Source organism: Cherax quadricarinatus, chromosome 75 (genome assembly GCF_038502225.1).
Source record: "Cherax quadricarinatus isolate ZL_2023a chromosome 75, ASM3850222v1, whole genome shotgun sequence".
In the NCBI taxonomy this organism is placed as follows: Eukaryota; Metazoa; Arthropoda; class Malacostraca; order Decapoda; family Parastacidae; genus Cherax; species Cherax quadricarinatus.
The window spans coordinates 9,624,537-9,651,096 of record NC_091366.1 but is presented as its reverse complement, the minus strand read 5'-3'; positions in this window follow the sequence as shown (position 1 = coordinate 9,651,096).

The window sequence follows — 26,560 nt, the reverse complement described above, 5'->3', positions numbered from 1 at the left end:
TTAAGAATAATTCTGTGCTGTAGTAAAACAGTCAAGACAGAAACAACAGAATGTGGAGAGATGAATGTGACTTTGAAAGTACAACAGTAAATGTCCCAAGTTAATTTGTGTTTTTAACACCATTTTCACAAGGTAATTTGCTGGGATGGTAATTCAGTGTAAATCTGTGGACCGGGAGTTGTGGGGGCGTGGAGTGGGGATGGTGGGGGCGTGGAGTGGGGATGGTGGGGGCGTGGAGTGGGGATGGTGGGGGCGTGGAGTGGGGATGGTGGGGGGCGTGGAGTGGGGATGGTGGGGGCGTGGAGTGGGGATGGTGGGGGGCGTGGAGTGGGGATGGTGGGGGCGTGGAGTGGGGATGGTGGGGGCGTGGAGTGGGGATGGTGGGGGGCGTGGAGTGGGGATGGTGGGGGCGTGGAGTGGGGATGGTGGGGGGCGTGGAGTGGGGATGGTGGGGGCGTGGAGTGGGGATGGTGGGGGCGTGGAGTGGGGATGGTGGGGGGCGTGGAGTGGGGATGGTGGGGGCGTGGAGTGGGGATGGTGGGGGGCGTGGAGTGGGGATGGTGGGGGCGTGGAGTGGGGATGGTGGGGGGCGTGGAGTGGGGATGGTGGGGGCGTGGAGTGGGGATGGTGGGGGCGTGGAGTGGGGATGGTGGGGGGCGTGGAGTGGGGATGGTGGGGGCGTGGAGTGGGGATGGTGGGGGGCGTGGAGTGGGGATGGTGGGGGCGTGGAGTGGGGATGGTGGGGGCGTGGTGTGGGGTTGGGGGGGGGCGTGGCGTGGGGATGGGGGGGGCGTGGAGTGGGGATGGTGGGGGGCGTGGAGTGGGGATGGTGGGGGCGTGGAGTGGGGATGGTGGGGGCGTGGAGTGGGGATGGTGGGGGGCGTGGAGTGGGGATGGTGGGGGCGTGGAGTGGGGATGGTGGGGGGCGTGGAGTTGGGATGGTGGGGGGCGTGGAGTGGGGATGGTGGGGGCGTGGAGTGGGGATGGTGGGGGGCTTGGAGTGGGGATGGTGGGGGCGTGGAGTGGGGATGGTGGGGGGCTTGGAGTGGGGATGGTGGGGGGCTTGGAGTGGGGATGGTGGGGGGCGTGGAGTGGGGATGGTGGGGGCGTGGAGTGGGGATGGTGGGGGGCGTGGAGTGGGGATGGTGGGGGCGTGGAGTGGGGATGGTGGGGGGCTTGGAGTGGGGATGGTGGGGGCGTGGAGTGGGGATGGTGGGGGGCTTGGAGTGGGGATGGTGGGGGGCTTGGAGTGGGGATGGTGGGGGGCGTGGAGTGGGGATGGTGGTTTTTTTTTATCAGTATATAAATGAACATATACACAGAAATATACACAGCAGACAGTGGAAACTGAGGTAATCAGTCCCTCAGTATTGAATACCACTGATATACCTGTCATTTTGACAACAGGTGTTGGTCAACTAATGAAAATTATAATTAGAGGCAGTATTGTTAAATTTACGGAAAGCAAAAACTTACTAATTACTAATTAGTAATTTTTTATATTTAATCAATGTAAATTTTACCATAAAAGATTTTCTGACAAATATACTGGAGGTTTTAGCTGTGACAAAGACACACATGGCTTAAGGAACAATCTTCAGAATTGTATAAAGAACAGAGAGGCACAATACCGTGACTGGAACAGTACACAACTTGCACATAGGAGAGAGACGCCTTTGACGACGTTTCGTTCCGACTTGGACCATTTACCGTTTGTAAATGGTCCAAATCGGACCGAAACGTCGTCGTAAGCTTCTCTCTATGTGCGAGTTGTTTGTGTTCACTGAGAAACCTCGAGTAGTTTTTAAGTGGCTTTAAAATGTCTAAGTGACGAAGCTGACGATTGGTGTCCCTCAAGGATCGATCCTTAACAGTATTGTTCTTAACATACGTAAATGATCCGGAAACGAGGCTCACATATAAAATTGCGAAGTTCGCCGATGACATGAAATTGGGGAGATGTGCAGCTCCCGTGACCGACTGTGTAAGAATTCAGAAAAACCTTGACAGACTCTCAGTAGTGGGAAAAGTGCAAAGTAATGCGTTTTATATATAAAATACGAGTATAACTCGTATGGAAATCCATCCACAGACAAAAAATAAAAGACCTTGCAATATCCATCAGCAGTGTTCTACAATATATTAAACAGTGACTTTATCTGAGCAACTGGGCCAATACAATACGTGATTTTGAAAAAAAAAATGGAACGGATGGGGTTTGAACCCATGGCTAGTGAGCCAAGTCGATGGCCATGGGTTCAAATCTCACCCTTTCCGTGGTTTGTTTACAATTGTGTTATTACGATTTCGTGAGTCTTACAGCAAGGAAGTTTTAGGACGTCTTGGTGTGTGAGTTGCTAATAGGATATAATATATGATTTTGAAACAAGAAATTTCTAGGCCATGTTGCTATATTAGGTAAAAGGACACAAGTGCAACTAACGTTGCCACAATAAAATATCTCATTAATTGCACCTGTGTCCTTTTACCTAACAAATTGGGGTAATTCTGTCAGCGTTAATACTAATATTGTACAATAATCTTTTATTGCAGCTCCGCCTTGATTATGACGTCCCGTTGTGGTCTCCTAATTATGTAAATGTTGACGGTGAACTTAAAGACCGTAAAGGTCAAAATTTGTACCATCGTTAAGAAAAACTGTTCGATAAAAAGTAAGATAAATCATTCAGCGTGTGTTTAGATAGAAGATGGAGAGAGAGAGAGAGAGAGAGAGAGAGAGAGAGAGAGAGAATATTGTTATCACTGATAAGATTTCCTGACGTGTGACTGAGTGTACTTAACACGATCATTCCCACTTACTCTCAGTGTTACTCAACCTACTGATGGCTCTTGGGGGTTACCGCCCCCCTCCCACGGCCCAGTCCTGGGTTAGACCTCAAAATATTCTTCCTTGAAGCCTTTTTATCCTCTTCTCCGAGGCTGTGGGTCCCACAAGTTGCTCTAGAGGTGGATCCTAATATATTATGGCTATAATCATGAGCATAATTTTTAAAGGGGTAGAGGGGTAAGCCAGTGGAAGGCTTCGGTCAAATGACCAAAAGCCCCAGCTGCGGGTCATATGACAAAGCCCCGCGTCAGGAAAGACTTGTCCTGTTTCCTGACAAACCTTACCTTACCTAACCTAACCCTGATTTCTGAAACTGTTGAAGGTAGCAGCACGCAGTCCAGCAATGACACCACAGTCCGGGTGATCAGGAACCGAGTCGAGGAGTTTATCAAGTTCCCTTTTGAAGACAACCAGCAGTCTACTTGTAATTTTCTTTATATATAAATGAAGAGTGTTTAAAGTCTTGGGTCTGAACACTTGTTGGAATTTTTGCACCATTTGTTGAACCTCCCGATCTTGTAAGGAATATTTTCACTGAACAAATTTGAAAGTTCCTCTAAATAACACAAAGGCACAATACCGTGACTGGAACAATACATAACCCGCACGTTGGAGAGAGGAGCTTACCACGACGTTTCGGTCCGATTTAGACCATTTACAAAGTCACACTCTCCTATGTGCGGGTTATTTGTGTACAAGTTCCTCTAGTAATTTCCAGGTATAGATTATAATGTATCTTTCTCGCCTGCATTTCAGAGAGCTCAGTCTGAGGAACTTAGGCATTCCCAAAAATTTAGACAGACTGAATTGATATGGGAAGTGAAAGTTGTCTGTACATTATCCAAGTATGCTCTTTCCTCTGCCTAAAATGAGGCTGTTATTGTAGAGAGTATAAGTGAGTAGCTCCATGAAGCTGAACTCTTCTCCAGGCTAAGGGACTGACCACCTCAAATAATATTTCTCCAGGGTTGATGGACTGATTACATCTTCATTTCACTACTATACCTACTGCCTCTGTATCTGACTGAAGAAGTCTACTGTGTAGGCGAACCGTTTTAATAATAAAGATATCCAACTGTTACATGTGTGTGTGTGTGTGTGTGTGTGTGTGTGTGTGTTGTCATTGCTACACATGCTGACAAGAGACGTAACCCACGGAGAATGCCTGTATGTTAGTAAATCCTAATTTTTGTTATTGTTATTGTCACTTAAGTGTACACGATGGATCATTTTATTGAACACTTGTTTTAATGTATCTTTTTATATGCCGTCCACTGCTACGTGAAATTTTGACCTGTAATATTTAAATATGTAAATAACTCGCAGATAGGAGACAGAAGCTTATGACGACGTCTCGGTCCGTTATGGTCCATTTACAAGTTACACTAACATAAGGTGAGTCAGTATATATAGGCGAGGGGGACAGGGACGGGACCAAGAGAGGAAGAACAAAGTGGAGAAGTAGTGGTGGTAGATGTAATGCTGGTAGTGGAAGTAGTGGTGGTAGATGTAATGCTGGTAGTGGAAGCAGTAGTGGTAGATGTAATACTGGTAGTGGAAGCAGTAGTGGTAGATGTAATACTGGTAGTGGAAGCAGTAGTGGTAGATGTAATGCTGGTAGTGGAAGTAGTGGTGGTAGATGTAATGCTGGTAGTGGAAGTAGTGGTGGTAGATGTAATGCTGGTAGTGGAAGTAGTAGTGGTAGATGTAATGCTGGTAGTGGAAGTAGTGGTGGTAGATGTAATGCTGGTAGTGGAAGTAGTGGTGGTAGATGTAATGCTGGTAGTGGAAGTAGTGGTGGTAGATGTAATGCTGGTAGTGGAAGTAGTAGTGGTAGATGTAATACTGGTAGTGGAAGTAGTGGTGGTAGATGTAATGCTGGTAGTGGAAGTAGTGGTGGTAGATGTAATGCTGGTAGTGGAAGTAGTGGTGGTAGATGTAATGCTGGTAGTGGAAGTAGTAGTGGTAGATGTAATACTGGTAGTGGAAGTAGTGGTGGTAGATGTAATGCTGGTAGTGGAAGTAGTGGTGGTAGATGTAATGCTGGTAGTGGAAGTAGTGGTGGTAGATGTAATGCTGGTAGTGGAAGTAGTAGTGGTAGATGTAATGCTGGTAGTGGAAGTAGTGGTGGTAGATGTAATGCTGGTAGTGGAAGTAGTGGTGGTAGATGTAATGCTGGTAGTGGAAGTAGTAGTGGTAGATGTAATACTGGTAGTGGAAGTAGTAGTGGTAGATGTAATGCTGGTAGTGGAAGTAGTGGTGGTAGATGTAATGCTGGTAGTGGAAGCAGTAGTGGTAGAAAGTAGGGGGAGTAATTTTAGTGGCACTTAAGACAGAAAGGGGACTGAAGGGGCGTATTAGTGGTGGTAGTAGTAGTAGTAATGGCGTGGTAGTAGTAACAATAGTAATGTAGGGCCATTAGTAGCAGTAGTAATGGCGTGGTAGTAGTAACAGTAGTAATGTAGGGGCATTAGTAGCAGTACTAATGGCGTGGTAGTAGTAACAGTAGTAATGTAGGGGCATTAGTAACAGTAGTAATGGTGTGGTAGTAGTAACAGTAGTAATGTAGGGGCATTAGTAGCAGTAGTAATGGCGTGGTAGTAGTAACAGTAGTAATGTAGGGGCATTAGTAGCAGTAGTAATGGTGTGGTAGTAGTAACAGTAGTAATGTAGGGGCATTAGTAGCAGTAGTAATGGTGTGGTAGTAGTAACAGTAGTAATGTAGGGGCATTAGTAGCAGTAGTAATGGTGTGGTAGTAGTAACAGTAGTAATGTAGGGGCATTAGTAGCAGTACTAATGGCGTGGTAGTAGTAACAGTAGTAATGTAGGGGCATTAGTAGCAGTAGTAATGGCGTGGTAGTAGTAACAGTAGTAATGTAGGGGCATTAGTAGCAGTAGTAATGGCGTGGTAGTAGTAACAGTAGTAATGTAGGGGCATTAGTAACAGTAGTAATGGTGTGGTAGTAGTAACAGTAGTAATGTAGGGGCATTAGTAGCAGTAGTAATGGTGTGGTAGTAGTAACAGTAGTAATGTAGGGGCATTAGTAGCAGTAGTAATGGCGTGGTAGTAGTAACAGTAGTAATGTAGGGGCATTAGTAGCAGTAGTAATGGTGTGGTAGTAGTAACAGTAGTAATGTAGGGGCATTAGTAGCAGTAGTAATGGCGTGGTAGTAGTAACAGTAGTAATGTAGGGGCATTAGTAGCAGTAGTAATGGTGTGGTAGTAGTAACAGTAGTAATGTAGGGGCATTAGTAGCAGTAGTAATGGCGTGGTAGTAGTAACAGTAGTAATGTAGGGACATTAGTAGCAGTAGTAATGGTGTGGTAGTAGTAACAGTAGTAATGTAGGGGCATTAGTAGCAGTAGTAATGGTGTGGTAGTAGTAACAGTAGTAATGTAGGGGCATTAGTAGCAGTAGTAATGGCGTGGTAGTAGTAACAGTAGTAATGTAGGGGCATTAGTAGCAGTAGTAATGGCGTGGTAGTAGTAACAGTAGTAATGTAGGGGCATTAGTAGCAGTAGTAATGGTGTGGTAGTAGTAACAGTAGTAATGTAGGGGCATTAGTAGCAGTAGTAATGGCGTGGTAGTAGTAACAGTAGTAATGTAGGGGCATTAGTAGCAGTAGTAATGGTGTGGTAGTAGTAACAGTAGTAATGTAGGGGCATTAGTAGCAGTAGTAATGGTGTGGTAGTAGTAACAGTAGTGTGGTAAGTCTTAAGGTCAACAAAATGAGCACTGCCTGAGAGTTAGTGGCGCACGACGGGTAGGACTAAACACAGGTTGGGGAGGTGGGAAGTTGTGCGTTATTTGTGTATTGTTCCAACCACGGTATTGTGCCTTTTTGTTCTTAATGTTTAAATGTTTGTTAATTCCTTGCAGAATGTTGTGAAATAGTTTTGTTTGGCGCTCTTACAGTATATGAGAGATGTAAACACTGTACACGCTGGTCCAGTGGCTAACGCGACGGTCTGGAGTTTTGAGACTCTCTGATCGAGGGTTCTATCCCCACCCGTGGTATGGTTTGTTTACAATCGTGTCATTACGATTTCGTGAGTCACGGTGTTCATTACCCTTCATGACAAGAAATCATGTATTATCAACACTGTTCTTGTACTTAATGCTCACTGGAACAGAAAAACAATAGGTTATAACAATATATGCATGAGTTGTGTTTTAACTCTCTGACTCTCAGATTAGTTCATCATAGAGGTTTATTGATAAGTAAGGCACATGTACAACAGTTGGGTATCTTTGTTGTTGTTACGTTTCGCCCACACAGCAGGCTTCTTCAGTCATATACAAAGGCAGTAGTAGTAATGAAATGATATAATCAGTCCATCAACCGTTGAGACAAGGTATTTGAGGTGGTCAGTCCCTCAGGCTGGGGTCGAGTTCAGCTCCATAAACTCTTCTCCAGGCTGAGGGACTGACCACCTCAAATATTTATTTCATTACTACGGCTACTTTTGTATTTGACTAGAGAAGCCTACTGTGTAGGCGGAACGTTTCATCCATAAACTGCTACACATGTCTTAATTCATCAACTTATCGGTTCTCTCAGCCATTTTATCTACAGTCACTATATATAGTGTTGCAAAAAAGTAGGTACAGGTTTGATGACTTCAGTAACATTCAGAATTATCTGGAGTTTACCTGGAGAGAGTTCCGGGGGTCAACGCCCCCGCGGCCCGGTCTGTGACCAGGCCTCCTGGTGGATCAGAGCCTGATCAACCAGGCTGTTACTGCTGGCTGCACGCAAACCAACGTACGAGCCACAGCCCGGCTGGTCAGGAACCGACTTTAGGTGCTTGTCCAGTGCCAGCTTGAAGACTGCCAGGGGTCTGTTGGTAATTCCCCTTATGTGTGCTGGGAGGCAGTTGAACAGTCTCGGGCCCCTGACACTTATTGTATGGTCTCTTAACGTGCTAGTGACACCCCTGCTTTTCATTGGGGGGATGTTGCATCGTCTGCCAAGTCTTTTGCTTTCGTAGTGAGTGATTTTCGTGTGCAAGTTCGGTACTAGTCCCTCTAGGATTTTCCAGGTGTATATAATCATGTATCTCTCCCGCCTGCGTTCCAGGGAATACAGGTTTAGGAACCTCAAGCGCTCCCAGTAATTGAGGTGTTTTATCTCCGTTATGCGCGCCGTGAAGGTTCTCTGTACATTTTCTAGGTCAGCAATTTCACCTGCCTTGAAAGGTGATGTTAGTGTGCAGCAATATTCCAGCCTAGATAGAACAAGTGACCTGAAGAGTGTCATCATGGGCTTGGCCTCCCTAGTTTTGAAGGTTCTCATTATCCATCTTGTCATTTTTCTAGCAGATGCGATTGATACAATGTTATGGTCCTTGAAGGTGAGATCCTCCGACATGATCACTCCCAGGTCTTTGACGTTGGTGTTTCGCTTTATTTTGTGGCCAGAATTTGTTTTGTACTCTGATGAAGATTTAATTTCCTCGTGTTTGCCATATCTGAATAATTGAAATTTCTCATCGTTAAACTTCATATTGTTTTCTGCAGCCCACTGAAAGATTTGGTTGATGTCCGCCTGGAGCCTTGCAGTGTCTGCAATGGAAGACACTGTCATGCAGATTCGGGTGTCATAGCAGGAACCTTGTTCAAATGTAAAGGAAAGTGGACCACAAGTGTCCACCCACACACCCTCATACTTCCGCCCACACACCCTCCCTCATGCTTTCGCCCACACACACCCTCATGCTTCCACCCACACACAGCTTCATTCTTCCGGACACACACCCTCCCTCATGTCCTTGTACACGTACCAACCCAGAAACCCCCTCCGCTCACACACGGTGGGGTGCTAGAAAGATTTACCTGTGACATGTTTCGAGAGTTTCCTGGCCAGAGGCCAGACCTCGCTGGTGTTGGTCTGGTCAACCAGGCCCTCCGGCTCGCCTGTCTATCACAACCAGACCTATCTGGCACTTAGCAAAGGTAGCGATCTAACCACAAATCGGGCAGGGATTGAATTTATGGCAAGCAAGTCCTAGAACTTCAGGAATGTGAGTTTTTAGACTCGCTCGCCATGGGTTCAATCACCGCCCGTTCCGTGGTTTACAATCGTGTTGTTACGATTTCGTGAGTAACAATCTGGATTCCTTACAAAATTTTCTACTTGCGGCAATATTTCTGATAGGAAAATTGTACCTGGGGGGTGTTCCGGGGGTCAGCGCCCCCGCGGCCCGGTCCATGACCAGTCCTCGTGGTGGATCAGGGCTTGATCAACCAGGCTGTTACTGCTGGCCGCACAAAAACCGACGTATGAACCACAGTCCGGCTGGTCATGTGCTGACTATAGGTGCTTGTCCAGCTCCCTCGCGAAGACAACTTGGGGTCTAGGTTGAGTAGTATTGGACCCAACATGTTGCCTCTGCTTTTCTGGGTCTTATTTTGCACTTCCATATATTTCACTCCACTATGTTGTTATGGCTAGGGTACTGGTTCTCAAGTATCTTCCAGGCATACATTATCACATATCTGTTTCGCCTTCTCTCCAGAGAATACATTTTCAGTCTTTAAGGCATATCCCGTAGTTTAGTTTATTGGTTCTGTGCAGCAGTAAATACTGTATTATTTTCCAGCTGTGATATTTCTGCTGCTATAAGTGGAACCCTCAGCTCCGAGCTGTACTCGGTAACACAACAAATGATTTGGGTAGTGCCATAATTAGCATTACAGTGGACCCCCGCATAACGATTACCTCCAAATGCGACCAATTATGTAAGTGTATTTATGTAAGTGCGTTTGTACGTGTATGTTTGGGGGTCTGAAAGGAATAATCTACTTCACAATATTCCTTATGGGAATAAATTCGGTCAGTACTGGCACCTGAACATACTTCTGGAGTGAAAAAATATCGTTAACCGGGGGTCCACTGTATTTCTCTTGTTTTGAAAGTTCTCATTAAGTTTGGTTAAAGTGGATTAGGTTAAGTTAGGGTAGATTAGGTTAGGCTAGGTTAGATTAGGTTAGGTCAGGTTAGGTTAGGTTAGGTTAGGTCACGTCAGGATAGGTTAAGTTAGGGTAGTGATGAATGGTTTGAAAAACCGACGAGTTGAAGATTGAGACACTTATGCAGCATATGGGAAACTTATTCAGGAAACGTTTCGCCACGCAGTGGCTTCATCAGTCCAATACAAAGAGGAAGGCGTAAGGATTGATGGACTGAACACATCGACTCCAGGTTGAGGGACTGATTACCTCATACTCCTCCTCTCCTTACGCCTTCCTCTTTGTATCGGACTGATGAAGCCACTGTGTGGCGAAACGTTTCCTGAATAAAGTTTCCCATATGCTGCATAAGTGTCTCAATCTTCAAGTTAGGGTAGATTAGGTTAGGCTAGGTTAGGTCAGGTTAGGTCAAGTTAGGATAGATTAAGTTAGGTTAGGCTAGGGTGGATTATGTCAACAGTACAATACTTGTGTACTATATACTGTGATAACCCCATTTATAGGCAGGTCCCCTGGCCAAACGTTAGTTACGTGACCCCCTCGCACGTAGGCCGTGCATGAGAGGCTTCTCACTAACCGACTAAAGCCAGGGATAGGCAGACGTTGATAGGCTGGGCTCGCCACGAATATCAGTACACTGCCTTTATAATACGTACAGAGTTTCAACAGTTGTATTCTTCTGTAATTACTTCCCAGTCGCGAACCTTGACAATTAGGTTGGTGGGTAACTTAGGTTACATTAACCTATAACAACGTATAACCGGCCACGTCTGGCAACGAGGTAGCCGATGAAAAATGGGGAACGTTGATTTTTTTTTATTAACACATCGGCCGTTTCCCACCAAGGCAGGGTGACCCGAAAAAGAAAAACTTTCATCATCATTCACTCCATCACTGTCTTGCCAGAAGGGTGCTTTACACTACAGTTTTTAAACTGTAACATTAACACCCCTCCTTCAGAGTGCAGACACTGTACTTCCCATCTCCAGGACTCAAGTCCGGCCTGCCGGTTTCCCTGAACCCCTTCATAAATGTTACTTTGCTCACACTCCAACAGCACGTCAAGCCCTAAAAACCATTTGTCTTCATTCGCTCCTATCTAACATGCTCACTCATGCTTGCTGGAAGTCAAAGCCCCTCTCTCACAAAACCTCCTTTACCCCCTCCCTCCAACCTTTCCTAGGCCGACCCCTACCCCGCCTTCCCTCCACTACAGATTTATACACTCTCGAAGTCATTCTATTTCGTTCCCTCCTCTCTACATGTCTGAACCACCTCAACAATCCCTCCTCAGCCCTCTGGATAATAGTTTTGGTAATTCCACACCTAATTTCCAAACTTCGAAATCTGTGCATTTTATTCACACCACACATTGCCCTCAGACATGACATCTCCACTGCCTCCAGCCTTCTCCTTATTGCAATATTCACCACCCATGCTTCACACACATATATGAGCATTGGTATAACAATCTTTCATCACCTAGTTTTTTTGTTGTCCTCATAACCTTACTCTTTCCTGTATTCACTTTCAATTTTCTTCTTTTACACACCCTACCAAACTCTTCCACCAACCTCTGCAACTTCTCTTCATAATCTCCCAAAAGCATTGTGTCATCAGCAAAGAGCAACTGTGACAACTCCCACTTTGTGTTAAATTCTTTATCTTTTAACTCCACGCCTCTTGCCAAGACCCTCGCATTTACTTCTCTTACAACCCCATCTATAAATATATTAAACAACCACGGTGACATCACACATCCTTGTCTAAGGCCTACTTTTACTGGGAAATAATCTCCCTCTCTCCTACATACTCTAACTTGAGCCTCACTATCCTCGTAAAAACTCTTCACTGCTTTCAATAACCTACCTCCTATTCCATACATTTGCAATATCTGCCACATTGCCCCCCTATCCACTCTGCCATACGCCTTTTCCAAATCCACAAATGCCACAGAAACCTCTTTATCCTCATCTAAATACTGTTCACCTATATGTTTCACTGTAAACACTCCCCCTACGTTTATCCTTGGTGCGAAGGGAGGTGGAGGGAGGGGCGGGGGGGGGGGTGAATTGGCAGAAGGTACGCCTGCCTTTCATCATCTGCCTCACCGTCACTGCCAACCTGTCTGCCAGAGAATATTTATGGCTGGGAGGTGTGGCGCTGTTGGCCAGCTATCAGTCTCTCTGCACAATCGAATGGCTTCGGGTTCGATTCCTAGGCAAGGCGAGATGTTTGCTCAAGGTTCCTGACACACCTGCTGCCTTTCCTCACCTGACAGTATAAATAGGTATCTTGGTGAACTGTGGTCCTGTCATGGGGCAGGCCCAGCGCTGTACCACTGGGCTACAGCGTAGGTCCTGTCATGGGGCAGGCCCAGCGCTGTACCACTGGGCTACAGCGTAGGTCCTGTCGTAGGGCAGGCCCAGCGCTGTACCACTGGGCTACAGCGCAGGTCCTGTCATGGGGCAGGCCCAGCGCTGTACCACTGGGCTACAGCGGAGGTCCTGTCATGGGGCAGGCCCAGCGCTGTACCACTGGGCTACAGCGCAGGTCCTGTCATGGGGCAGGCCCAGCGCTGTACCACTGGGCTACAGCGCAGGTCCTGTCGTAGGGCAGGCCCAGCGCTGTACCACTGGGCTACAGCGTAGGTCCTGTCATGGGGCAGGCCCAGCGCTGTACCACTGGGCTACAGCGTAGGTCCTATCATGGGGCAGGCCCAGCGCTGTACCACTGGGCTACAGCGCAGGTCCTGTCATGGGGCAGGCCCAGCGCTGTACCACTGGGCTACAGCGCAGGTCCTGTCATGGGGCAGGCCCAGCGCTGTACCACTGGGCTACAGCGCAGGTCCTGTCATGGGGCAGGCCCAGCGCTGTACCACTGGGCTACAGCGCGGAACTTGATGCGTAACATGACCACGGTTCGATTCTCCGTCCACCCTATTTATATGACTTAAGTTTAGGTACCTGAGTGTTACTCGTCTGGTTTAAGTCACATACTGAGGGAAACTACACTTGCAGATGTGAGAGAAACTTCAGTATTGCTATTAGTTACTTTTTATTTAAGAAAGAAACTTACGATATGTTGGATACATTCCTGTGTTGCATAAAATATATGTGGTGTACGAATGGTATATAATACCGACAAGATGAGATTCTCCACGACTATGGTGCTGTTCGCACCTACTCCTAGGTTGAGGGACTGATTACCTCGTCTTCTGTACATAGTTCTACTGTCTTCAAGTTATGTCCTAGAATTTGTATTGATAAAGCCACTGGATGGCGAAACGTCTACAATAAAGATACCCAGATGTTGCACATGTGTCTTAATCTCATAAAATATATGTACACACTACTGTGTATCTTATGATCAGCTGTGTTGTGCTAAATAAAGAAGGTTGAGAATGCATTTTGAAGGAGTTACTCAGATGCTGGTGGAGGGAGGGATTGTGGTGGAGGGTTGGAGGGAGGGATGGAGGGTAGCGCTACGCAGCATTGGCATCCCGTACACAGCTGATACCTACTTAATAATAATAATAATAATAATAATAATAATAATGATTATTTACTACGAGTACATGTACAAGGCTAGGACAACATGGTCAGCAGGTGTATTTAAGGAAACGTCCGAATGTTTTCCTGCTGTACCGGGGATCGACCCCCGGACCTCGGTGTGTGAACTGAGTGCGCTACCAACTGAGCCACGGGACACCTTATGCCATCTTCTAACACCACCCAGATTTTTTTTTTTTAATCCGATGAATTTTAGGGATGATAAATTAAATACATGTACAAGCTTGGGTATCTTTATTGTGGAAACGTTTCGCCAACCAGTGGCTTCATCAGTCTAATACGAAGAAGAATGTTGAAGGTCAGAAGGAGTTTGAGGTAATCATTCTTATTAATAGTTATTTTACCTTTTCTTTGTAGATTAGCTCTATCGTTCACTTTGTGTGCATATGTAACAAGGTTGAAATTGAAACGTTCCAAGTGGGACCGAAACGTCGTCTTAAGCTTTCTCCTATGTACAGGTTATTTGTGTGTAGACAGTAATTCTTTCTTCTGTTTTTTTTAAGGATAATTAAAACCATACGAGGAATTTATTTGAAATACTCGTGAGAGAACACCGTTCCTTGTGTTAGAAGTTGACGTTGTTCCCACGCTCTCCCTCCCTCCCTCCCTCCCTCCCTCCCTCCCTCCCTCCCCCTCCCTCCCTCCCTCCTTCCCTCCTTCTATCCCTCCCCTCCCTCCCTCCCTCCTTCTATCCCTCCCCTCCCTCCCTCCCTCCTTCTATCCCTTCCCTCCCTCCTTCTATCTCTCCCCTCTCTCCTTCTATCCCTCCCCTCTCTCCTTCTATCCCTCCCCTCTCTCCTTCTATCCCTCCCCTCCCTCCTTCTCTCACCCTCTCTCCTTCTCTCACCCTCCCTCCTCTCACCCTCCCTCCTTCTATCCCTCCCCTCCCTTCTTCTATCCCTCCCCTCCCTCCTTCTCTCACCCTCTCTCCTTCTCTCACCCTCTCTCCTTCTCTCACCCTCCCTCCCTCCTTCTATCCCTCACCTCCCTCCTTCTATCCCTCCCCTCCCTCCTCTCACCCTCTCTCCTTCTCTCACCCTCCCTCCCTCCTTCAATCCCTCCCCTCCCTCCTTCTCTCACCCTCACTCCTTCTCTCACCCTCCCTCCCTCCTTCTATCCTTCCCCTCCCTCCTTCTATCCCTCCCCTCCCTCCTATCCCTCCCCTCCCTCCTTCTCTCACCCCCCCTCCCTCCTTCTATCCCTTCCCTCCCTCCTTCAATCCCTTCCCTCCCTCTTTCTCTCACCCTCTCTCCTTCTCTCACCCTCCCTGCCTCTATCCCTCCCCCTCCTTCCTCTCACCCTCCCTCCCTCCTTCTCTCACCCTCCCTCCCTTCTCCTCTCACCCTGGACCTGGTTACCTGGAGGTTATTCCGGGGATCAACGCCCCCGCGGTCCGGTCCATGACCAAGCCTCCCGATGGATCAGGGCCTGATCAACCAGGCTGTTACTGCTGGCCGCACGCAGTCCAACGTACGAGCCACAGCCCGGCTGATCCGGCACTGACTTTGGGTATCTGTCCAGCTCTCTCTTGAAGGCAGCCAGGGGTTTATTGGCAATTCCCCTAATGCTTGATGGGAGGCTGTTGAACAGTCTTGGGCCCCGGACACTTATGGTGTTTTCCCTTAGTGTACCAATGGCGCCCCTACTTTTAATTGGCGGCATTTTGCATCGCCTGCCCAGTCTTTTACTTTCGTAGGGAGTGATTTCTGTGTGCAGATTTGGGACCATTCCTTCCAGGATTTTCCAAGTGTAGATTATGATATATCTCTCCCTTCTGCGTCCCTCCCTACCTCTCTGGTTCTCTTACCGTACCTCCCTACCTCTCTGGTTCTCTTACCGTACCTCCCTACCTCTCTGGTTCTCTTACCGTCCCTCCCTCCCTCTCTGGTTCTCTTACCGTCCCTCCCTCCCTCTCTGGTTCTCTTACCGTCCCTCCCTCCCTCTCTGGTTCTCTTACCGTCCCTCCCTCCCTCTCTGGTTCTCTTATCGTCCCTCCCTCCCTCTCTGGTTCTCTTACCGTCCCTCCCTCCCTCTCTGGTTCTCTTACCGTCCCTCCCTCCCTCTCTGGCTCTCTTACCGTCCCTCCCTCCCTCTCTGGTTCTCTTACCGTCCCTCCCTCCCTCTCTGGTTCTCTTACCGTCCCTCCCTCTCTGGTTCTCTTACCGTCCCTCCCTCTCTGGTTCTCTTACGGTCCCTCCCTCTCTGGTTCTCTTACCGTCCCTACCTTCCTCTCTAGTTCTCTTACCGTCCCTACCTTCCTCTCTGGTTCTCTTACCGTCCCTCCCTCCCTCTCTGGTTCTCTTACCGTCCCTACCTTCCTCTCTAGTTCTCTTACCGTCCCTACCTTCCTCTCTGGTTCTCTTACCGTCCCTCCCTCTCTGGTTCTCTTACCGTCCCTCCCTCCCTCCCTCTCTGGTTCTCTTACCGTCCCTTCCTCTCTGGTTCTCTTACCGTCCCTCCCTCTCTGGTTCTCTTACCGTCCCTACCTACCTCTCTGATTCTCTTACCGTCCCTCCCTCCCTCCCTCTCTGGTTCTCTTACCGTCCCTCCCTCTCTGGTTCTCTTACCGTCCCTCCCTTTCTGGTTCTCTTACCGTCCCTCCCTCTCTGGTTCTCTTACCGTCCCTCCCTCTCTGGTTCTCTTACCGTCCCTCCCTCTCTGGTTCTCTTACCGTCCCTCCCTCTCTGGTTCTCTTACCGTCCCTCCCTCTCTGGTTCTCTTACCGTCCCTCCCTCTCTGGTTCTCTTACCGTCCCTCCCTCTCTGGTTCTCTTACCGCCCCTCCCTCCCTCTCTGGTTCTCTTACCGTCCCTCCCTCTCTGGTTCTCTTACCGTCCCTCCCTCCCTCTCTGGTTCTCTTACCGTCCCTCCCTCTCTGGTTCTCTTACCGTCCCTCCCTCTCTGGTTCTCTTACCGCCCCTCCCTTCCTCTCTGGTTCTCTTACCGTCCCTCCCTCCCTCTCTGGTTCTCTTACCGTCCCTCCCTCTCTGGTTCTCTTACCGTCCCTCCCTCCCTCTCTGGTTCTCTTACCGTCCCTCCCTCTCTGGTTCTCTTACCGTCCCTCCCTCCCTCTCTGGTTCTCTTACCGTCCCTCCCTCCCTCTCTGGTTCTCTTACCGTCCCTCCCTCTCTGGTTCTCTTACCGTCCCTCCCTCCCTCTCTGGTTCTCTTACCGTCCCTCCCTCTCTGGTTCTCTTACCGTCCCTCCCTCTCTGGTTCTCTTACCGTCCCTCCCTCTCTGGTTCTCTTACCGTCCCTCCCTCTCTGGTTCTCTTACCGTCCCTCCCTCTCTGGTTCTCTTACTGTCCCTCCCTCTCTGGTTCTCTTACCGTCCGTCCCTCCCTCCCTCCCTCCCTCTCTGGTTCTCTTACCGTCCCTCCCTCCCTCCCTCTCTGGTTCTCTTACCGTCCCTCCCTCTCTGGTTCTCTTACCGTCCCTCCCTCCCTCTCTGGTTCTCTTACCGTCCCTCCCTCTCTGGTTCTCTTACCGTCCCTCCCTCCCTCTCTGGTTCTCTTACCGTCCCTCCCTCTCTGGTTCTCTTACCGTCCCTCCCTCTCTGGTTCTCTTACCGTCCCTCCCTCCCTCCCTCTCTGGTTCTCTTACCGTCCCTCCCTCCCTCTCTGGTTCTCTTACCGTCCCTCCCTCTCTGGTTCTCTTACCGTCCCTCCCTCCCTCCAAACCCTCGCACTTCTCGTACTCACACGGGAAAGATCACACACAACATTGTATATTATGCAAGAATCGCGAACAAGCGATACAAGATGCAAAACAATTCCCCTTTGCTTGTTTTGCGTTATATTTTATGTGAAAGGTGACTGGAGAAATCATAAATGTGACAGAAAAAAAATGTTTTTTGGGGGAACGACGTTTAGTACTTTAAGAATTTTAACCAAGCGAAACGTTGCCGTAATAACAATCTTGTTGTGCAACGTGTGTTGGCTTCATATTGTCAGTATTGTCTCATTTGGATTCACGTCGTGAAAGGTATTGAGCACTTGGCCTTGTTTTTCTCTTGGAGTGTTGTCAGTGGGGCGACCTGACCTCCACTGTAAACAACAGCCCTCTGGTGTCTACTTGTTGAACCTGTTCAGAGTAAACAAATATGCAGAAGAAGTACAATTATATTAAATTCTATAATTGTGATGTGAATCATTTATAGACACTTTATACAAAAATAAAATTTATTTGTAATTGCAAAAACAAATGATCAAGAAATTTCTCGCCTGATTATTAATAAGTTGTGACAGTTGCTTTTTGCTGATGACACTCTGCTTTTTGGAGGTTCTGAAGAGAAGCTGCGAAGGTTGGTGGAGGAGTTTGGAAAGATATGTATGTAAAAGAAGGAAATTAAAAGTGAACGTAGGAAAGAGCAAGGTGATGAGAAAAAATTAGGTAATGATAGACTGGATGTCAGATGGAGGGAAGGATTGTGGAGGAAGTGAATAAATTTAGATATTTGGGAGTGGACGTTGAAGCAGATGGGTTTATGAAAGACAAGGTGAATCGTATTGACGAGGGGAAAAAGGTGCGTGGTGCAGTGAGGAGTCTGTGGAGACAACGTTATCCATGGAAGCAAAGAGGGGAATATATGAGAGTATAGTTATACCAACACTCTTATATGGGTGTGAAGCATGGGTGGTGAATGTTGCAACAAGGAGAAAGCTGGAGGCAGTGGAGATAGTGTGTCTGAGGGCAATGTGTGGTGTGAAAATAATGCAGAGAATCCATAGCTTGAACATTAGGAGGTACGGGGTTCTAAAAGTATTATTCAGAGGGCAGAGGAGGAGTTGAGGTGGTTTTACATTTAAAGAAGATGAAACAAAATAGTATGACTTGGAGGGCATATAAATCTGTAGTGGAAGGAAGGCGGGGGTAGAGATCCTCCTAGGATTGGTTGGAGGGAGGTGGTAAAGGAGGCTTTGTGTGCCCGGGGCTTGGACTTCCAGCAAGCGTGCTTGAGGATGGTAGATAGGAGCGAGTGGAGATGAACGGTTTTTGTGACTTGACGTGCTGTTGGAGTGTGAGCAAAGTAATAGTTGTGAAGGGATTCAGGGAAACCAGTTAGCCGGACTCGAGCCCTGGAGGTGGAGAGTACAGTGCATGCACTTTAAAGGAGGGGTGTTGATATGTTGAAGTTTCTTAACTGTAGTGTAAACGAGCCTCTGGCAAGACAGTGGTGGAGTGAATGATGAAAGTGCTCTTTTTTTCGGGTCACCCTGCCTGGGTGGGCAACGGCCGATGTGTTAATAAAAAATATCACAAATTATATACGGGGAAGAATGTAAACAAAGTCCAGTACTTATGTTGCAACTTTCTTGTATAAAGAACAAAAAAGGCACAGTATTGTGACTGGAACAATACAAAACCGCACATAGAAACTTATGACGACGTTTCGGTCCTACTTGGACCATTAACTAGTCCACCTCCACGTTACCTTTACCACTACTTCTCAACTTCCTTCTTCCATCTCTATCTTCTCCTATATATCCTGGCTCCCTCACCTTCGTGTGTTAGTGTGATGTTATTGCTGTTCTTACTGCTGAACAGCGGTTTAGTGCCGATGAAGGTAGCGCAGGTAGCAATGATACGGCCGTGGACTAGTTTGGCTTTAATTGGGTAGGAGTACACAACGGGCAGTGTGAGGGGGTGACCGCAAGCCAGTCCGTGGAGGGGGAGCACTTGTGTCTATCAAGTCGGTCGGCCTAGGAGTGAGAGAGGGTGGGCTGTGCTTCCCACTGACCTAGGTGAGCCTACAGAGGGCAGCACCTGAATGCCGCGAAATATGAACTAGTCAGAGCAGACGGCTAGGCTGTGTGCTCTGACAGTACAGGCTGTCTACAGTGACTGGTCAGTAGTACAAGTCGGCGTAAAACCTCGTCATGACCTTCTCTCTGCTATGTGCGCCTGGTCTATTATACCATATATAATTTTAGTAAGCATGTTAAGTATGATCATTAACAACTGGACTTAAATTGTAATTCCCTTTTTTTTCTAATTATAATAAGTTCACCTGTGACAAATTTAATTGAAACAGATCCTGAAATCTTGGTAATTTAACCACATCATAGCAATGAAAATTTAGTATCTTTAACATGTTAAATTAGAAATTTAATCGTTTGCCATCCCAATGGCACTAAAAATGACACTGACTTTGATTCTTTAGTTGTTATTGATTCTCTCCTCGATACTGACTCCAATTAACTCTGATAATGACTAGAATGTGTTGGTTATAGTTTTGACCAGAATTTTTAATGGGTGGAGGGGTAAGCCAGTGGAAGGCCTCGGTCAGATGGCCAAAAGCACCAACGGTGGGTCATCATTTGATTAAGACCCGAGTCAGGAAACGCTTGTCATGTTTCGTGACGAACCTAACCTAACCTAACCTAACCTAACCTAACCTAACCTAATCTAACCTTACCTAACCTAACCTAACCTAACTTAACCTAACCTAATTTAACCTAACCTAACCTAACCTAGCTTAACCGAACCTAACCTAACCTTACCTTACCTTACCTAAGCTTACCTTACCTTAGCTGACCTGACCTGACCTTACCTTTCTTTACCTTAGCTTAGCTTACCTAACCTTACCTTAGCTTACGTTAGCTTACCTTACCTTACCTTTACCTTACCTTACCTAACCTTACCTTACCTTACCTTACCTTACCTAAGCTAACCTAACCTAACCTTACCTTACCTACGTTAGTCATAATGGCTCTAGCACCATGATGGTTGGAGAGGTCAGGTACAGATATTAAGTAGTCAGAATGAAGAACTTAATGTACAGTTCCCATAAGTACCATCTTTGAATTAATCATACGTAACAAAGCTGATAAATTACACGAAGGAAGTAATTTAAAAATTAGGTCGAATATAACACATCTTTTCAAGATTGATGGACTGATTACATCGACTCCAGGCTAAGGGACTGATTACCTCAAATTCCTTCAGTTTTTCACCATTCTTCTTTGATTAGGACTGAAGCCATTGCGTGGCGAAACGTTTCCTCAAAGATACTCAAGTGTTGCACTTGTCTAATTCATCAACATGTACAACAGTTGGGTTTATTGATGAAATGTTTCGCCTACACAGTAGGCTTCTTCAGTCAAATACAGAGGCAGCAGGTGTAGTAGTGAAATGATGATATAATCAGTCCATCAACCTTGGAAAAGAAGTATTTGAGGTGGTCAGTCCCTCAGCCTGCAGAAGATTTCACTACCGTACTTACTGCCTGTGTATTTGACTGAAGAAGTCTACTGTGTAGGCGAAACGTTCAACAATAAAGATACCCAACTGTTGCACATGTGTCTTAATCTTCAACTTGTCGGTATTTTATACCATTTTCAACATGTGGGTTCACAGTTAACTTAAGAACATAAGAAAGGAAGAACACTGCAGCAGGCCTGTTGACCCATTCTAGGCAGGTCGTTCTCAAACCCAGACCCACTTACAAAATTATTTGTACAAGTAGATAAGGGATAAGTAGATGAATGGTTCAGAGAACCGACTCGTTGATAAATTAGACACATGTGCGACACTTGGGTATTTTTATTGTTTAAACGTTTCGCCACACAGTGGATTCATCAGTCCTATGCGAAGAATGGTGAAGATCAGGAGTTTGAGGTAATCAGTCCCTCAGCCTGGAGTCCATGTAATCAGTCTACCAATCATGAAAAGAACACAGCATATGTGCAAAGTGGCTTGCATACTGTAGACAGGCGAGGTGAAGCAGTTGTAGGCGGTATCACAGTGAACAAATCCACATGGGGAAGCAGGTCATGTCGGAGGCTATACCATTTATTTCCATATCATTTATTTCCAAGTAAGTGAAGAATTCCTTGTATTAAGATCCCAAGATGTTGCTGTGTCTGACAGGAATATAGATAAATAGTTCAGAGGTATAAGTTTCGATGACTCTTAGCTTATGTTTAAGTCCCGCTTAAATCCAACTCTTCTCACTCGTGTATTTATCTGACGTATTTTTGAAACGTATTTATTTTATTGAGGGCAGAAGCGTTAAATTCATATTGGTTACACTGCGTGTGGGAAATGGGAGATATTCAGGTTCGATCCAGAGAAGGGGAGGGTAAATGTAACTCCTTGGATCACTACCGCTTCCCAAGCATGCAAGGCGCTCTGCTGATCAGGTAGTGTGGGTACGACTTGCTGAAGACGACCAGGTCGATAACGATTGTGACGATATTTGGGTACTTGTTGACGACCAGGTCGATAACGATGATGATGTGACTTGTTGACGACCAGGTCGATAACGATTGTGACGATATTTGGGTACTTGTTGACGACCAGGTCGATAACGATGATGATGTGACTTGTTGACGACCAGGTCGATAACGATGATGATGTGACTTGTTGACGACCAGGTCGATAACGATGAGTCGCCTTTTTGGGTGTGATTGTTTAGGACTCCCAGGTCGATACAGCTGATGACTCGACCTTTCAGTACGACTTGCTGAGGACACCCAGGTCGATACAGCCCAAGGTTTGCCCCCCCCCCCAAATCCACCTTAAACCCTTACACCCATATTATGCACCTTAAACGATCACGCAGCATCAACTACGTTGAACCCTGACATCCTCATTATCCAACTTGAACCCTGACATCCTCATCATCCAACTTGAACCCTGACATCCTCATCATCCAACTTGAATCCTGACATCCTCATCATCCAGCTTGAACCCTGACATCCTCATCATCCAACTTGAACCCTGACATCCTCATCATCCAACTTGAACCCTGACATCCTCATCATCCAACTTGAACCCTGACATCCTCATCATCCAACTTGAATCCTGACATCCTCATCATCCAGCTTGAACCCTGACATCCTCATCATCTAACTTGAACCCTGACATCCTCATCATCCAACTTGAACCCTGACATCCTCATCATCCAACTTGAACCCTGACATCCTCATCATCCAGCTTGAACCCTGACATCCTCATCATCCAACTTGAATCCTGACATCCTCATCATCCAGCTTGAACCCTGACATCCTCATCATCTAACTTGAACCCTGACATCCTCATCATCCAACTTGAACCCTGACATCCTCATCATCCAACTTGAACCCTGACATCCTCATCATCCAGCTTGAACCCTGACATCCTCATCATCTAACTTGAACCCTGACATCCTCATCATCCAGCTTGAACCCTGACATCCTCATCATCCAACTTGAACCCTGACATCCTCATCATCCAACTTGAACCCTGACATCCTCATCATCCAGCTTGAACCCTGACATCCTCATCATCTAACTTGAACCCTGACATCCTCATCATCCAACTTGAACCCTGACATCCTTATCATCTAACTTGAACCCTGACATCCTCATCATCTAACTTGAACCCTGACATCCTCATCATCCAACTTGAACCCTGACATCCTCATCATCCAACTTGAACCCTGACATCCTCATCATCTAACTTGAACCCTGACATCCTCATCATCCAGCTTGAACCCTGACATCCTCATCATCTAACTTGAACCCTGGCATCCTCATCATCCAACTTGAACCCTGACATCCTCATCATCTAACTTGAACCCTGACATCCTCATCATCTAACTTGAACCCTGACATCCTCATCATCCAACTTGAACCCTGACATCCTCATCATCCAACTTGAACCCTGACATCCTCATCATCCAGCTTGAACCCTGACATCCTCATCATCTAACTTGAACCCTGGCATCCTCATCATCCAACTTGAACCCTGACATCCTCATCATCTAACTTGAACCCTGACATCCTCATCATCTAACTTGAACCCTGACATCCTCATCATCCAACTTGAACCCTGACATCCTCATCATCCAACTTGAACCCTGACATCATCTTCATCTACAATGAATCCTCAGGTAGAGGATATTGAATATGAGAGCCCCCCCCCCCATCCCTCGGCGATAGTGACCACACGGTCCCGAGTTTGGAATATTTTGTGATACTAAACGCGTCGAGAGACACAGGAAGGACAAGAGAAGCCAGACTTCAAAAAGAGGAGCCTACACGGACATGAGGCAAGTGTTGTTGAGGTGATGGTGTGAAGACAGTGAATGAAGTGATGGTATGGGAAGACAGTGAATGAAGTGATGGTGTGTGAAGACAGTGAATGAAGTGATGGTGTGGGAAGACAGTGAATGAAGTGATGGTATGTGAAGACAGTGAATGAAGTGATGGTGTGTGAAGACAGTGAATGAAGTGATGGTGTGGGAAGACAGTGAATGAAGTGATGGTGTGTGAAGACAGTGAATGAAGTGATGGTGTGTGAAGACAGTGAATGAAGTGATGGTGTGGGAAGACAGTGAATGAAGTGATGGTGTGTGAAGACAGTGAATGAAGTGATGGTGTGGGAAGACAGTGAATGAAGTGATGGTGTGTGAAGACAGTGAATGAAGTGATGGTGTGGGAAGACAGTGAATGAAGTGATTGTGTGTGAAGACAGTGAATGAAGTGATGGTGTGGGAAGACAGTGAATGAAGTGATGGTGTGTGAAGACAGTGAATGAAGTGATGGTGTGTGAAGACAGTGAATGAAGTGATGGTGTGGGAAGACAGTGAATGAAGTGATGGTGTGGGAAGACAGTGAATGAAGTGATGGTGTGGGAAGACAGTGAATGAAGTGATGGTGTGGGAAGACAGTGAATGAAGTGATGGTGTAGGAAGACAGTGAATGAAGTGATGGTGTGTGAAGACAGTGAATGAAGTGATGGTGTGTGAAGACAGTGAATGAAGTGATGGTGTGGGAAGACAGTGAATGAAGTGATGGTGTGGGAAGACAGTGAATGAAGTGATGGTGTGTGAAGACAGTGAATGAAGTGATGGTGTGTGAAGACAGTGAATGAAGTGATGGTGTGGGAAGACAGTGAATGAAGTGATGGTGTGTGAAGACAGTGAATGAAGTGATGGTGTGGGAAGACAGTGAATGAAGTGATTGTGTGTGAAGACAGTGAATGAAGTGATGGTGTGGGAAGACAGTGAATGAAGTGATGGTGTGTGAAGACAGTGAATGAAGTGATGGTGTGTGAAGACAGTGAATGAAGTGATGGTGTGGGAAGACAGTGAATGAAGTGATGGTGTGTGAAGACAGTGAATGAAGTGATGGTGTGGGAAGACAGTGAATGAAGTGATGGTGTGGGAAGACAGTGAATGAAGTGATGGTGTGTGAAGACAGTGAATGAAGTGATGGTGTGGGAAGACAGTGAATGAAGTGATGGTGTGGGAAGACACGGAGATATGAAGTGATGGTGTGTGAAGACAGTGACTGAAGTGATGGTGTGGGAAGACAGTGACTGAAGTGATGGTGTGGGAAGACAGTGACTGAAGTGATGGTGTGGGAAGACACGGAGATATGAAGTGATGGTGTGTGAAGACAGTGACTGAAGTGATGGTGTGGGAAGACACGGAGATATGAAGTGATGGTGTGTGAAGACAGTGACTGAAGTGATGGTGTGGGAAGACAGTGACTGAAGTGATGGTGTGGGAAGACACGGAGATATGAAGTGATGGTGTGTGAAGACAGTGACTGAAGTGATGGTGTGGGAAGACAGTGACTGAAGTGATGGTGTGGGAAGACAGTGACTGAAGTGATGGTGTGGGAAGACACGGAGATATGAAGTGATGGTGTGTGAAGACAGTGACTGAAGTGATGGTGTGTGAAGACAGTGACTGAAGTGATGGTGTGGGAAGACACGGAGATATGAAGTGATGGTGTGTGAAGACAGTGACTGAAGTGATGGTGTGGGAAGACAGTGACTGAAGTGATGGTGTGGGAAGACAGTGACTGAAGTGATGGTGTGGGAAGACACGGAGATATGAAGTGATGGTGTGGGAAGACAGTGACTGAAGTGATGGTGTGTGAAGACAGTGACTGAAGTGATGGTGTGGGAAGACACGGAGATATGAAGTGATGGTGTGGGAAGACAGTGACTGAAGTGATGGTGTGTGAAGACAGTGACTGAAGTGATGGTGTGTGAAGACAGTGACTGAAGTGATGGTGTGGGAAGACAGTGACTGAAGTGATGGTGTGTGAAGACAGTGACTGAAGTGATGGTGTGGGAAGACAGTGACTGAAGTGATGGTGTGGGAAGACAGTGACTGAAGTGATGGTGTGTGAAGACAGTGACTGAAGTGATGGTGTGGGAAGACAGTGACTGAAGTGATGGTGTGGGAAGACAGTGACTGAAGTGATGGTGTGTGAAGACAGTGACTGAAGTGATGGTGTGGGAAGACAGTGACTGAAGTGATGGTGTGGGAAGACAGTGACTGAAGTGATGGTGTGTGAAGACAGTGACTGAAGTGATGGTGTGGGAAGACAGTGACTGAAGTGATGGTGTGGGAAGACAGTGACTGAAGTGATGGTGTGGGAAGACACGGAGATATGAAGTGATGGTGTGGGAAGACAGTGACTGAAGTGATGGTGTGGGAAGACACGGAGATATGAAGTGATGGTGTGGGAAGACAGTGACTGAAGTGATGGTGTGGGAAGACACGGAGATATGAAGTGATGGTGTGGGAAGACAGTGACTGAAGTGATGGTGTGTGAAGACAGTGACTGAAGTGATGGTGTGGGAAGACAGTGACTGAAGTGATGGTGTGGGAAGACACGGAGATATGAAGTGATAGCAAATAATACAGTTGAAGATTGTTATGAGGCGTTATATTGATGTTGGTAGAGGAGCCCAGCCTATCGCAACTGTTACCTAGTCGCTGTTTCGCCACACAGCGGCTTCTTCAGTCCAATGCAGAAGAAGGTGGGAGATGAGTAGTTTGAGGTAATCAGTCCCTCAGTCTGGAGTCAATGTGTTCAGTCTATCAATTTTGACTTTTGTCAATATTCACTTTTGTCACGATGGACTGAACACGCCGACTTCAGGCTAAGGGACTGATTACCTCAAACTCCTTCCCATCTTCCATCTTTTCTGCACTGGACTGAAGAAGCCACTGTGTGACGAAAGTTTGCAGAAGAAATATACCCAAATGTTGCACAAGTGTCTCATTTATGAAGCTAGAGCATGGGAAAAAATAGAAAGTAAATAACATGACTTGTGAGATTTATTCCTGGAATGACTCGAGTCTGGAACATGTTCGTACAGCATAACATTGTCAACAGTGTAATATTTGTGCCATATATTACACAGGTATTACACTGTT